Raw genomic sequence first — 16,574 nt, forward strand, 5'->3', positions numbered from 1 at the left:
CGTACCAAGGAACCCAAAATTGCTGCATGAGGTCGAAATCACCTTTCTGGGAGGCTTCGAGCTCTGTCGTTGCTGAGATATCTCTGGCGCCAAGAATTAGAGTAGGGTCTTCCCTATTCTGCTGCACATGTATTTATTTTGACTATAGAACTTTGCCAATTTCTTTAATTATCTTAGGGTTGACCTAAGGCTTAATGTTGCTTGACTCATCGACTTGACACGACTCAAGGTATAAACTTGACTCGATATGTTTGACTGACTCGAGGTTGACTCGACTCAAAGTAACATGACACATGTGACTCGTGACCCGTGTGTGCATTGTAATGTGATCGTGCGACTCGAAAATGCAAAAAGCAGCAAAAATTTCCCGTCAATTTTGTGGAGGCTACCGACTTTCTCCCGAAAAAGAAAAGACGCGAAAAAGAATCGAAAATCTGAAGATGCATGTTGAATGAGCTTAGTCAAATGTCATTTGATACTATCACTCTAGGTGCAAGGATTAATCCATCCTAGGCTATCTCAATGGTTGACTCCATGATGAAAGTATTTGGGTAACTTAGGCACGGAGGCTAAGCACTTCATACTTCGTGATGCAATGATGATTATGATTGATGAGTGATGTTGATATGACAAGGCATGCTTCATCGTTGTGTTAAGATTCCATGACAAAGGGTTCCTAAGGGAAATATATTTAGTCATGTATCTGTGCGGTGTGTGAAAGTGACACTAAAGTTAGGCCGCAAGAACTAAGTGTGTGGAAAGATGTTATTTGTTAAAAGAATCAAATGGTGGTGAATCTTAGGCTAGGTAGGCTAATGATGTAGGGATCAAGCCCCCAAGTCTAGCTCTAAGTGAATAGGGATGAGCATAGGGAATCCTTTGATATGATCATGGTGTAAGTGTGTGAATGTAAATATGAATGCATGTTTATTAAGGCCGCACCTCGATGTGAGGTTTCCTACGTATCTGTTAGGAATCAAGCCGAACGTAGCTCTAGCCGAACCTCGCACAAGTGTGTATACCTCAAAAAGGTCTTTTTAAGGGTTGTAACGTGGTTAGGCTAAAGGTTTAAAGAAGAAGGGGATAAAGGCTCAAGACCCTAGATAAGCCCCTAAGGTGTGCAACCTTGCTTTTGAATCTTTCTATTTTTATTCTTGAGTTTCTACTCTTTTTTAGCTATCTTTTTTTTTATTTGTTTTATTTTCATAAGTGTGGGCAATCCCGATCATGCGGTCTATCACTCACTTGGCATTCATGTTTCTCAGGCACGGTACCGAGCACTCGATAAGAGACGTAATCTGAGACGTGTTCTTATCAAAGACATTTTCATATCAAAGACATTGGAACACTTGCCCTTTTGTACACTTTTATTTATGTTTTGCTATTTTAATCTTTTGAATTTGCTCAAGCTTTCTTTAGAATTGTAAAAGTTGCACACCATCCCATCCCAAGGATAGATAGATGTAGGTTGAAAAAAGAAGGGTCTATCGTTAGACGAAGCTCAAAGTGGTTTATGAAGAAAGGATTGCGTATTTGAAAGGTGAAAGGAGATATGATGTGGCTACAAGGGGTGCCTCAAATCATTGGTATACCTTGTGTTTAATTTGACATGGTTTTTTTTTTTTTTTTTTTTTTTTTTTTTTTTTTTTTTTTTACGATGCAATGTAATGCAATGATCATATGCAAGGAAATAAATGCTCATTTTATTAAAAGAAAATAAAGAATCCACAAAATTAATCTAAGGAAAGGAAAAGGTGCCTATGCTAGACTTATTGGGGAAAGGAAAAAAAATGAAAAAGGAATAGAAAAGAGGCCATGAAATCTTTGTCGTTACAGCTCGCCTTTTGTCTTGTGTCATTCGCTTCAACATCACCCAGTCTTATCGCTAGCTAGAGGCAATGGGACCTTGTTTGCTTCTATGAGGTCTTGAATGAGATTTTGAAACCTGTAGCATTCATCAGTGGTATGACCGTTTCCTCGATGGTACTTACAATAGGAGTTTGGATTCCATCTCGAAGATCGATTTTCTGGTGTCAGATCCTCGGTAGGGCCAATAGGTTTGATTAATCCTCGATCATAGAGACGATCGAAAGCAGCATCGTAGGTCATTCCAATGGATGTGAACTCTCGCCAGGGTTTCCTTTTAGATCCTTGATTGTCCATGGCTAAGACATCATTATGGTCAAAGGTACTAACATTATTACTAGAGTGGGCGTTTTCGGAAGAAGAAGGATTGTCTCTCTTCTTTCCTTTCCAGCCACCGTGGTTACTATTCTTAGTAGCTTTTTGCTTTGCGAGGTCATCTTCGATTTCAATTCCGATGTCATAAACGGCCTTGAAAGTATTCAAGTTGTGTTGATATTTTAAGTGCTTTGAATACTTTTCTTGGAGATTCTTGATAAACATCCTCACAGACTCCTTTTCGGTGGGGACCTCAATCATCTTGGCGGAAGCTTCCCTCCATTTATTAAAGAAAGAAGTAAAGCCTTCATTCTCTTTTTGTCTTAGCATCTCAAGTTGTTTATGGTCAGTTTCAACTTGAATATTGCACTTGTACCTATCAACGAAAGCGTTCACTATCGATTCCCAAGTAAAGGTTTTCTCCTTGTCAAGGGAGAAGAACCATTGTTGGCAAACGGTTTCAAGAGATAGTGGGAACAGAGAGGGGAAAACCTTCTTATCGATACCCTTAATACTCATTATGGTTTCAAAAGCTCTTAGATGAAAGTAAGGGTTATCTGTTGCCTTGAATTTAGGGATGTCAGTGGCGTTGAACTTATGCGGAAGAAGTTCCTTGTCCAGCGAGACCCCTTGCAAACTCATGCCCTGAAATTTATAGTCACTAAATAGCTTGCTTAGACTCTCTTGCATGAGGTTAATCTGTTGTTGCTTACGGGGTCATCGACCCTAAGTGCGAGAAGTTTCAATGTCTCAGTCACAGTAGTCAGTTGATTCTTAAGATCATTGACTTCTTCTTGAGTTGCCATTATCTTTTTAGCCTTCCTCTTTTGACGAATCGGTTTATCAAAAAGCGAGACTTGAATAAAGAGATTGTCCTTGATTAATCGCCCTTCTCTCCTCGACCAAGTATTGTGGGAAAGGAATTTGGGGATACTTATTGTTAATTATTTGACTCAAACTTCATTCAACATGCAATGGATGGAGGAAGTGAAGAAAAATTGGAATAGAATGTGAAGAAGATTTAGATGGAGGGATATGAAGAATTAGGAGTAGAATGTACCCTCAACTCAAACGACGGAAAGACCGACTCATGCATGGACCTAAGACATGGCCATGGTGATGTACTCAACGTGTTGTGCTAAGACTAGTGATTGTATGTGACATGTTGAGACTCGTGTTATGACCCTGTGGCTAGACTATGTGACCAAGACTCGATTAATGACTTGACAAGGTGTTATTGACAGCGAAAATTAACCGAATTAATTAGTAAACTGGTTAATTAGACTTTAGGTGACGACTCGACAAATAATCCGAACTGTCGACCAAGCGACATAACTGGCGTCACACTGCGGTGGTTGGCGCCAGACAATTTAGTTAACGTCTGGCGCTACACACCATAGTGTGGCGCTACAGCTCAGACTTTGGCGCCAATATTGGAGCTTTGGTCTGGGACTGTTTTCGGTATTATTAGTCCGCTGGGGTATGCCTAAAGTCGTACTAGGTCAATTCCGATTGAAAACAAAAAGACTTTATTGACTCAAATTAATTAATTAATTAATTAATTATTTAGGGAAAGTTCTTTAAGTCATTAATTTTAGTCTCAACACAAATCAACAAACGGTTAAGAGAAACATAGAATACATATGCACAACAAATAATGCACAATTAGTCAAGTAGGCACAATATGATGCAATGAGTTCGCAACCTAGCCATGGCTCTAGTTCTCTAAAGTTTGGGATATGGTTTAGTCAAATAGAGGGTCCATGGTTAATTGTCCGGATGCACCGTGCAGAAGCCTAACCGTGAAGGGTTGGCGCGAGTGGATGGGACACCGCGAGTTTTAGAAAAAACTCACTTCCATGGTTTGGTGAATTCAACATCTCGGATGTACCCTTTGTTGCCAGGAGCGTTCAATCGGATAGATGGAGCATGAATTCCCAGAGGGTTATGTCCATATGTAGAACACATATGGGTTTCAGAAAAGTGAGAAAAAATTCAATCAGGAAGTAGGATCGAGCAAACAATACGAAAAATCGGTCGAAATTAGAACGCATATTTCGGCTCGGTATTGGGGGAAATTGGCGCCAACAAACAGAGACTGGCGCCAACTTTTAACTGTAGCGCCTCGCGCTAATACTGGCGTCTGGCGCTACGGCTAAAAGTTTGGCGCCAAGCTCTGGCTCCTGACGCTACTTCCCACATGCCTCAGCAGCTTTCTGTGCTCGATAAAATCGTCCAGTTTCGCGCGGTGTTATTTCAGTCCTAGTTGTGAAAGACATTTCTCAAATTTCCTACGTGTAAAATCCTATATTTTTGACTCATTACGGATGGTCTTTCCAATGAGAACCTTTTTATGCATATGACAACAATGTTAATCAAAATTACGCACAAGAAATACTTAGAACTTTTCGAGTCTCATCCACTCATTCTAAATCATTGCCGAAACAAATTCAGGAATTAAAATAGAAATCCTCCCCAGTGGAGTTGCCAAAAACTGTAGGGAACAATTTCAAGCCTTTAAAATCCCACTAGCTCGAACCCCACTGTGATCATACACTAAAGTACAGTAGCGTCAAAAAGTGAAGAAGATAAAGCAAAAGAGTCGCCAACAAGTTTTTAAGGAACTTGTAAACCGTTCACGAGGTGAAGGTTACACCCCTTAACGATCCAAGAGATCGTCAACTCCATAAGGTCTAGAACCAAATAAGGGTTCGGGGATGATGGTACAAATCCAACCTAAAAGAGATTGAACCTGCCCTAATAATAGGCCTCTACTTTATTCTGATCGTATTCATGTGCGCTTTCTGATTAATATGCAATCAATAGGATTAACCCTAAACTTGTTTATCTATGTTGGTTGAATATAATGCACAAATACACTATTATTGGTGATCACTTGAATTATAATCACAATTAACCCTAACAAGATTATTAATTATCTTATTAAGCATGATTACAAGTACAAATTCCCTTTAACATGCAATAAAAGGTGTGATCAAGCAATAAATAATAAATATCAAGCAACATAATAATAATATTATGAATAATAATTATAATCATCATAAAAATACTAATAATAATAATATTCATAATCATGTTAAAGCATAATAAAAATAGCAAGATCCTAAGCATGATACTAACAAGATTAATAACAAACCCTAGCATGTCACTAAGCATTAAAAATCAAATCTTTAGCCCTAACATGATACTAGCAATAATAAATATTAGGAAGAGAATAAAAGGCATCATAGCAATCATATTATATATTAAAATTAACCTAGACATGATACTAGGAATTTATAATAACAATATAAAATGATTTCTACATCATAAATCAATTAATCAATTAAAGTACTTACTTTGATGCTTCGTATCTCTTTCTAATAACAAAATACACACGTTAGTAACTTCAAGAAAAAATAATAATCAAAACAATTAAATTAAATAATTGAAAGAGAGATTTGGGACCAAACCCTCAGAAATTTAAACCTTTCACGTCTAGGGCGAAGGCAACTTCGAATATGGCTAGGTGTTTCTAGATCTTGTGAATGCGAAATTTTGTATGAAAAACAAGAAAGAATCGAATCAAAGATGAATGAATTAGAGAACGCTAATTAAAACTTGTGAATAAGGAGAATTGGTGACGATTCTTGATTGATGAATTGGTTGTAGGTGAATGTACATGATGAATTGGTGAATGAAAACGGAGATTTTGATACGATATTTATAGAGAAAATCAGCCAAAAAAGATAATTTAACAAAACAGAGTCTGACGATCGCAAAACAGGATTCGCGCCAACCCTGGCTAGCTGGAGCCAGGCACTAGTGGCTAGCGCCTGGCGACAAGCCTGGTTCCAGGCGCCAAGGCCTGGGGTTGGACGCCAAACTGGATTTCAACGCGTTTTCGAAAATCTGATAAATTTCCCGTACTGGAAGATAAAATAATATAATTTCTTCGAAAATGCTATTTGATCTTGATTAAAACTCTGTAAAGTCAACAAAGTCAACTTATCAATGCTAATTGAATTAATAATGAAAAGAACCTTCTAGAGGATTCTAGAAGACTAAAACCATTTCTAATTTCATTAGGAATGATAAATCATATTAGGCCCTCCCCTAGATTATTGGGCCGTACATAAAGCTCAAACCGGGCCCAATTTAGTAAATTGGCCATAACTTTCTCAATATTCATCGGAATTGGGCTTATAATATATCGTTGGATAGGTCTTTGCAAGCCCCATCCAACTACACCACTATTGGACCCATATCATGGACCAACCAAACTGGATTGGCTGTTTTCTTAAAATAAAGTTTTCCAAAATAGGGAGAAGAGAAAAGGAATAAAACTTTCCGCAACACTAGACCTTTCAACACTTTTGTTTCATTCGATTATGATTCGACGTGAAAGGTACTCATCACCAGGTTTGGTTTTGGGGAGACACAAATGGGTGTCTACAGCCTTGGCTTAAGTGATCAACCAACAATTATCTTATTCAATTCTAATCTTTATTTAACGTAAGATGCTATGTGGAATTGATTAATGATAAGGGAATAATTACGTCGTTAGACAACTACACCTAAATCAAATACTATTTATAACACTCGACTTATCCTAATACAAGTATATGTCAAGAAGAGGGGTCGAACCACATGGAGAAGCACATAAACACCGCATTCATCACTAGACTTTAAGCTATCTTGGGACAAAGGATAGGAATGACTAAGAGATTAAACTAAAGATAAAACGAGTTAAAATCAATATAGCTAAACACCAAGGGAGATGGGTAGATGTAGATGCCGCTTGATCATGCAATAACATAAAAGCAAATCAATAGTGAACTAAACATGCATGAATATCGATATAAGGTTCAATCTAACCGCCTTCCGGGGTTAATCGGTTTCTCCTAACATAGCCTCTATGTTTCCACACTAGAACCATATATTGGGAGGTGCAATCAAAGAACAATCGATAGTAATGAACCTTAACTAAGTCAACTTCCGTTCCTTGTTAGCAAAGATTCACCTTTAATCAACTAACAATGTGCACTTGTAAGAATATCAAAGAATATCAAGCATGCAAAGATTATAATCACAATTAACTTAATCCCAATATTATAAGCATGAACAATTAGCAACTACACCATCCCCACACCCTTCGCTAAGTGACTACTCACAAATCATGTTGAAAACAATATCAATCACCAAATAAATAGGCATCAACATGATTAATAAGCAAAGAAGGAAAATAAAAGTAAACAAGCAAAATTAAATGCAAAAGTAAAGAGAAAGAGTAAGAGATTGCTCATTAATTGAAGTTTAAGATCTACAAAAGATTAAACAAGTTTCTTCTTCAAAATCCAAGTTCATCAATGAAGAAATCCACACTTTCTCTCTCTACCAAATGAAGACTAATAGTGTTTCTCTCTCGATTAAGCTAAAAGTGCAGAAAAATTAAAACTAAGTTAATCTAATTACATCAAAACGTTCTAAAATGGTACTTATATAGTCCGTACAGAGCAGCTGAAATAGAGGAGTGGTCCAACCGAACACTGGGAAGGTTCGGCCGGACTACAGGGTAGGTTTGGCCGAACCATGGGTAGGTTTCGTCGAACCTCCGTGATCCTGGTCTGTTCAAACTTCTGAGGTTCGACCACTCTTGAAAAATTGCCAAATTTCTTCTTGACTCTGCCTCGACATTTGGCCGGACCACTGAGCAGGTTCGGCCACACCCTGGTTCGGCCACACCTTCAGAAGGTTCGGCCGAACCTCTTCTGAATCTTGCTTCCTTCAGCTTTCCTTGAGCTTAGCTTCCTCCTCTTGAAAACCCCGATGGTTCCTACAAAGCATAAGCATGGAAATCAAAGTAAAGAGTAGGAAAAAGGGGCAAAATCTAGGAAAGAAAATGCATAAAGGGAAAGGGAACTAAGTGCAAAGAAAAGGATGCAAACAAGCCGCAAAGGTGGGAAAATGACCATCAAAATGAACTTAATCGTGGCATAAATGCCACTCATCAATTAATTAATTATTTTAAAGGTGATCAAACAACACTAATTAATTAATTAAGGTTCTTTTAAACAAGAAAATAAACGAGATTTAACTAAGTGCTCGGGAATTTACCACTTCTCTTTGATAGATCTCCGTTTAGAATACTTATGGATTCCTTCTTGTTGGGGAACCTCCATCGTAGTAACAAAATATCAAAGGGGTGAGTGTTTAGGACAAGAGGGTTAGGAAGCACAAGTTCACAAGTATTCTGCCAGCGTTTTAGGTTATCTTTTGTGTGTTTAAGCCTCGGATTAGGGTCTTATTTATAGGGAATGATTAGGTTTAGGGTTAAGAGCATTCTTCCGCAGAAGGTGTCGCGCGCAACTGGATGAGTTGCGCGCGGCTCTCACGCGCAGGTAAATAAGTCGCGCGCAGAGGATGCGCGCAGCTCTATGGTAAGATTCGATTTTGCAATTTGATATTCTGAATCTTTCGCGAGCGCATATCCAGAAGTTGTGCGGAGTGCTGCGAGCAACTAAATAAATTGCGCGCAAAAGTTGAGCGCGACTTTGTGAGATGCGCACGTGTAGACACCCATTTGTGTCTCCCCAACACCAAACCCGATGATGAGTGCCTTTCACTTCGAATCATAATCGAATGAAGCGAAAGTGAGGAAAGTTTAGTGTTGCGGATAGTTTTAATTTCTTTTCTCTTCTCTATGTTTTTGAAAACTTATTTTAAGAAAACAGCCAATCCAGTTTGGTTGGTCCATGATATGGGTCCAATAGTAGTGTAGTTGGATGGGGCTTGACAAGAGCTTTCCAACGATATATTATAAGCCCAATTCCGATGAATATTGAGGAAGTTATGGCCAAATTACCAAACTGGGCCCGGTTTGAGCCTTATGTACGGCTCAATGATCTAGAGGAGGGCCTAATATGATTTTTCATTCCTAATGAAATTAGGAATAGTTTTAGTCTTCTAGATTCTTCTAGAAGGTTCTTTTCATTCCTAATTCAATTAGCATTGATCAATTGACATTTGTTGACTTTTTAGAGTTTTAATTAAAATAAAAAAAGCATTTTCGAGGAAAAGATACGATTTTATCCTCCAGTACGGCAAACTTATATGATTTTTGAAAACGCGTCAAAAATAGGACTAGCGTCTGACGTCAGGCATTGGCGCATGGAGCTAGGCCTGGCGCCTGGCGCCAGCCATTGGCGCCTGGCGCTAGTGTTGGCGCCTGGCGCCAATCAACTAGCGTTGGCGTCAGCTCTGTTTCAGGTGCGCCAATGCTCTGTTTTAATAATTTTATCTTTTTGGCTGATTTTCTCTATAAATAATTTCGTAAAAACTCCGTTTTAATTCACCAATTCTCATCAACATTTATCTACATTCATCAACAACCAGCTTTTCAATTAGATTCACCTACAACCAGTTTTCATTCGCAATCAGTAATTCTCTCATTCTCTTTAATCATCTCCTCTTACTCTCTCTCTCTTTTTTTTTCTAAACTTGCTTTTTACATACAAAATTCCGCATTCATAAGATCTAGAAACACCTAGCCATATTCGAAGTTGCCTTCGCCCTAGACGTGAAAGGTTTAATTTCTGAGGGTTTGGCCCCAAATCTCTCGTTTAATTATTTAATTTAATTGTTTGTTTATTATTTTCCTTGAAGTTACTAACGTGTGTATTTTATTATTAGAAAGAGGTATGAGGCATCAAAGTAAGTACTTTTATGGTTTTAATTGATGTTATGATGTAGAAATCATGTTTATATTTTTATTATGATATTCCTAGTATCATGTCTAGGGTACTTTTAATATTAAATATGATTGTTACGATGCCTTTTATTTTCTTCCTAATATCTATGATTGTTAGTATCATGTTAGGGTTAAAGATTTGATTTTTATTGCTTAGTGACTTGTTAGGGTTTGTTATTAATCTTGTTAGTATCATGCCTAGGATCTTGCTAATATTATGCTTTAATATTAACATGAACATGATTATTATTATAATGATTATAATTTATAATGATTATGAATATTATTATTATTATTATTATGAATATTATTATTATTATTATTATTATTATTATTATTATTTTGATGATTATTATTTTAGTATGACGATTATTATTATGATTATTATTTTTATGATTATTATTATCTTGATGATATTATAATTTTGTTGTCATGATATTTATTATTATTATGTTGCTTGATGCTTATTTATTGTTATTATTTGATCACGCCTTTATTGCATGTTTAAGGGAATTTGTACTTGTAATCACGCTTAATAAGATAATTAATAATCTTGTTTAGGGTTAATGTGATTATAATTTCAAGTGATCGCCAATAATAGATTTGTTTGTGCATTAAATTCAACCAACATAGATAAACAGGTTTAGGTTTAATCCTATTGATTGCATGTTAATTAAAAAGCGCACATGAATACGATCAGAATAAAGTAGAGGCCTATTATTAGGGCAGGTTTAATCTCTTTTAGGTTGGATTTGTACCTTCATCCCCGAACCCTTATTTGGTTCTAGACCTTATGTAGTTGACGATCTCTTGGATCGTTAAGGGGTGTAACCTTCACCCTGTGAACGGTTTACAAGTTCCTAAAACTTGTTGGCGACTCTTTTGCTCTACCTTCTTCCCTTTTGGACGCCACCGTACTTTAGTGTATGATCACAGTGGGGTTCAAGCAAGGGGTTAACGCTTGAAATTATTCCCTACAGTTTTTGGCGACTCCGCTGGGGAGGATTTCTATTTTAATTCCTGAATTTGTTTCAGCAATGATTTAGAATTAGTGGATGAGACTCGAAACGTTCTAAGTATTTCATGTGCATAAAATAAATCTCATTGGAAAGAACATCCGTAATGAGTTAAAAACATAGGATTTTACACGTAGGAAATTTGAGAAATATCTTTCACAACTAGGACCAAAATAACGCCGCGCGAAACTGGAAAATTTTATCGAGCACAGAAAGCTGCTGAGGCATGTGGGAAGTAGCGCCAATGACCAGAGCATTGGCGCCAGGCATTTAACTATAGCGCCAGACGCCAGCTAAATCCTGGCGCTAGTCTCTGTTTGCTGCTGCCAACTTCCCCTAATACCGAGCCAGAAATATGCGTTCTAATTTTGACCAGTTTTTCGTATTGTTTGCTCGATCCTACTTCCTGATTGAATTTTTTCTCACTTTTCTGAAACCCATATGTGTTCTACATATGGACATAACCCTCTGGGAATTCATGCTCTATCTACATGATTGAACACTCTGTGCAACAAAGGGTACATCCGAGATGTTGAATTCACCAAACCATGGAAGCGAGTTTTTTCTAAAACTCGCGGTGTCCCATCCACTCGCGCCAACCCTTCACGGTTAGGCTTCCGCGCAGTGCATCCGGACAATTAACCATGGACACTCTATTGGCTAAACCCATATCCTGAACTTTAGAGAACTAGAGCCATGGTTAGGTTGCAAACTCATTACATCATATTGTGCCTACTTGACTAATTGTGCATTATTTGTTGTGCATATATTCTATATTTGTTTGACTTGTGTTGAGATTAAATAAATTAATGACTTAAAAAAACTTTGCCTAATGTAGGGAATAGATTTCAAGCATTAAACCCCTAGCTTGAACCCCATTGTGATCATACACTTAAGTACGGTGGCGTCCAAAAGGGAAGAAGATAGAGCAAAAGAGTCGCCAACCAGTTTTAGGAACTTGTAAACCGTTCACGAGGTGAAGGTTACACCCCTTAACGATCCAAGAGATAGTCAACTCCATAAGGTCTAGAACCAAATAAGGGTTCGGGGATGAAGGTACAAATCCAACCTAAAAGAGATTGAACCTGCCCTAAGAATAGGCCTCTACTTTATTCTGATCGTATTCATGTGCGCTTTTTAATTAACATGCAATCAATAGGCTTAACCCTAAACATGTTTATCTATGTTGGTTGAATTTAATGCACAAATAAATCTATTATTGGCGATCACTTGAATTATAATCACAATTAACCCTAAACAAGATTATTAATTATCTTATTAAGCGTGATTACAAGTACAAATTCCCTTTAAACATGCATAAAAGGCGTGATCAAGCAATAACAATAAATATCAAGCAACATAATAATAATCAGAAATAACAATTATAATCATCATAACAATAATCATCATAATAATAATCATATTAATCATAATAATAATAATTAAATTATAATCATAATCAAAACAATTATAAAAATAATCATAAATCATGTTAAAGCATAATAAAAAATAGCAAGATCCTAGGCATGATACTAACAAGATTAATAACAAATCCTAGCATGTCACTAAGCAATAAATATCAAACCTTTAACCTTAACATGATACTAACAATCATAAATATTAGGAAGAACATAGGAAGCATCGCAGGAATCATATTTAATATTAAAATTACCCTAAACATGAGACTAGGAATATCATAATAACAATATAAACATGATTTCTACATCATAATATCAATAAAAACCATTAAATCACTTACTTTGATGCCTCGTACCTCTTTCTAATAACAAAATACACACGTTAGTAACTTCAAAGAAAATAATAAACAAAACAATTAAATTAAATAATTGAAATAGAGATTTGGGACTAAACCCTCATAAATTAAACCTTTCACCTCTAGGGCGAAGGCAACTTCGAATATGGCTAGGTGTTTTTAGATCTTGTGAATATGGAATTTTGTATTTGAAAACAAAGTTTAGAAAAGAGAAAGAGAGAGAGATGAAATAATTAAGAAAACTTGATGAGAATTGGTGAATGATTAAGAGAGAATTAGAGAATTAATGATTGTGAATGAAAAATGATTGTAGGTGAATATTCGTTAGAATTGGTGAATGAAAACGAAGTTTTTAATACGTTATTTATAGAGAAATCAGCCAAAAATATAAAATATCAAAACAGAGCACTTGGCGCACGCAAAACAGAGCTGGCGCCAGCACCAGCTAATTGGCGCCAGGCGCCAATGGCTAGCACCAGGCGCCAATGGCTGCGCCAGGCGCCAGGCCTGGTTCTAGGCGCCAATGCCTGGAGTCAGGCGCCAGGCCTGTTTTTGACGCGTTTTCGAAAATCAGATAAGTTTGCCGTACTGGAGGATGAAATCGTATCTTTTCCTCGAAAATGCTTTTTGATTTTAATTAAAACTCTGAAAAGTCAACAAAAGTCAATTTATCAATGCTAATTGAATTAGGAACAAAAAGAACCTTCTAGAAGAATCTAGAAGACTAAAACCATTCCTAATTGCATTAGGAATGATAAATCATATTAGGTCCTCCCCTAGATCATTGGGCCGCATATAAGGCTCAAACCGGGTCCAGTTTAGTAAATTGGCCATAACTTCCTCAATATTCATCGTAATTGGGCTTATAATATATCGTTGGAAAGCTCTTGTCAAGCCCCATCCAACTACACTATTGTTGGACCCATTTCATGAACCAAAAGAACTGGATTGGCTGTTTTCTTAAAATAAGTTTTCAAAAACAGATAGAAGAGAAAAGAAATTAAAACTATCCGCGACACTAAACTTTCCACACTTTCTCTTCATTCGATTATGATTTGACGTGAAAGGTACTCATCATTGGGTTTAGTTTTGGGGAGACACAAATGGGTTTCTACACCTAATTAATTAATTAATTAATTAATTAATTTGAGTTAATAAAGTCTAATGTTTTAATCGGAATTGACCTAGTACGACTTTAAGCATACCCCAGTTAATTAATAAAACCGAAAACAGTCCCAGATTGAAGCTCCAATATTGGCGCCAAAGTCTGAGCTGTAGCGCCACACTGTGGAGTGTGGCGCCTGGCGACAACTCTGTCGTCTGGCGCCAAGCTACACAGTGTGACGCCAGTTCTGTCGTTTGGCTGACAGTTCGAATTATTGATCAGTCATCACCTACTGTCTAATTAACCAATTTGCTAATTAATTTAGTTAATTTTCGCTGTCAATCATGCCTTGTCGAGTCATAAAGTGAGTCTAGACACATAGTCTAGCCACATGGTCATAACACGAGTCTTAACATGTCACACACTTTGATTACATCACCATGACCATGTCTTAGGTCCATGCATGAGTCGGTCTTTCCGCCATTTGAGTTGAGGGTATATCCTATTCCTAATTCTTCATATCCCTCCATCTACATCATTTTCCTTCACATTCTATTCCAATCTTTCTTCACTTCCTCCTTCCATTGCATGTTGAATAGAGTTTGAGTTAAATAATTAACAATGAATATCCCCAAATTCCTTTTCCACAGTACTTGGTCGAGGAGAGAAGGTCGATTAATCAAGGACAACCTCTTTATTCAAGTCTCGCTTTTCGATAAACCAATTTGTCAAAAGAGGAAGGCTAAAAAGACAATGGCAAGTCAAGAAGAAGTCAATGAGCTTAGGAACCAATTGGTTACCGTGACTGAGACACTGAAGCTACTCACACTCAAGATCGATGATCCCGTAAAGCAACAACAAATGACCCTCATGCAAGAAAGTTTGAGCAAGCTATCTAGTGACTATAAATTTCGGGGCATGAGTTCACAAGGGGTCTCGCTGGACAAGGAACTTCTTCCACATAAGTTCAACGCCAATGACATCCCTAAATTCAAGGCAACAGATAACCCTTATTTCCATCTAAGAGCTTTTGAAACTATTATGAGTATTAAGGGTATCGATAAGAAGATTTTCCCCTCTCTGTTCCCACTATCTCTCGAAACCGTTTGTCAACAATGGTTCTTTTCTCTCGAGAAAGAAAAAACCTCTTCTTGGGAGTCGATAACAAACGCTTTCATTGATAGGTACAAGTGCAACATCCAATACGAAACAAACCATAGACAACTTAAGATGTTAAAACAAAAAGAAAACGAAGGGTTCACTTCTTTCTTCAATAAATGGAGGGAAACTTCCGCTAATATGGTCAAGGCTGTTTATCAAGAATCTCCAAGGGAAGTATTCAAGTCACTTAAAGTACCAACACAATTTAAATACTTTCAAGGCTGTCTATAATATAGGCACTGACATTGAAGATGACCTTCTGAAAGATAATAGTGTGAGAGGAAAGAAGAACGACCATCCTTCTTCTTCTTCTCCCATTAATGAAGTACATGCCACGAGCGCCTCTAAACCACGAATCCAAAGATCAAAAAGGGTGTTCGCTCCACTTGGTATGAGTTATGAAACAGCTTTCAAGAAGCTACATCACAAAGGACTAGTCATGCCCATAGGGCCCATCAAAGATCCAGTTCCAGAAGCCAGGCCACCTAAGTGGGACCCTAATAAGCATGACAAATATCACCAAGGAAAGGGTCACGACACTGAGGAGAGTTGGAAACTCAAATAAGCTATTCAAGATCTGATCGATAACAATGAAACTTCTGAGATTCTAGCCATCAAAGAAAGTCAAACATCCTTCGATCCATCACTTCTTATCACACCTGTAGGAGAGCCCATGATCGAGACATCTTATATGACCTCTCTTGATGAAGTGGCCATAATTGAGGAAGTTGAAAGTCTTTTCTTAGATAATACCAAGGAAGACTCGTCAAGTCTAAAAGAGGACGTTCGAAAACTACAGGTTGTCATTGCCATGCTCTAGAATGTGGTAGAAGTATTAGCAAATCGGGTAATGACCATCGAACAAAATTCTCGCCAAGAGTTTAATGAAGAACTCAATGCTCCTAAGCCACAGGCAAAACGGACCATTGAAGAATACACACCAATAAGAATGACTTGCAATGAAGCTTTCGACTGTCATTACGATCAAGGTCTTATCCACCCCATTGGTCCCAGTCAAGACCCTCCGCCTGAAAAACGGTTTCCCAATTGGGATCCAAATTCCTATTGTCGATACCATAGAGGTCGCGGTCACACTACTGAAAAGTGTCTCGCCCTCAAGGATAGTGTTCAAGACTTCATTGATTCAAATCTCCTTCACATTCCTCCGCGCGACAAGAAGGCCAAGATTAGTGACAATAGTAACAGTGGCTGTAAAGGGAAAAAGAACGACTAACCTTTTTCTTCCGGAAACACCTACTCTAGCAACAGTGTTGGTACTTTCGACCTTAGTGAGATCCTAGCCATGGGTAATCAAAAGCAACCGAAAAGGGAATTTACCCCTATTGGAATTAGCTACGATGATGCTTTCGATCGACTCCATGCCAAGGGAATAATTACTCCCATTGGACCTATTCAAGATCCCCCACTTAAGAAAAGATTGCCTAGTTGGAATCCAAACGAACACTGCAAGTACCACCAAGGTAGGGATCATGCTACTGAGAGCTGTTGGAAGCTAAAGGAGGCTATCCAACATTTGATTAATAATAACAAGATTCCCATGCCTCTAGTTAACAAGAAGAGCGAGTG

This window comes from Chenopodium quinoa, unplaced genomic scaffold (genome assembly GCF_001683475.1).
Source record: "Chenopodium quinoa cultivar QQ74 unplaced genomic scaffold, ASM168347v1, whole genome shotgun sequence".
Taxonomy (NCBI): Eukaryota; Viridiplantae; Streptophyta; class Magnoliopsida; order Caryophyllales; family Amaranthaceae; genus Chenopodium; species Chenopodium quinoa.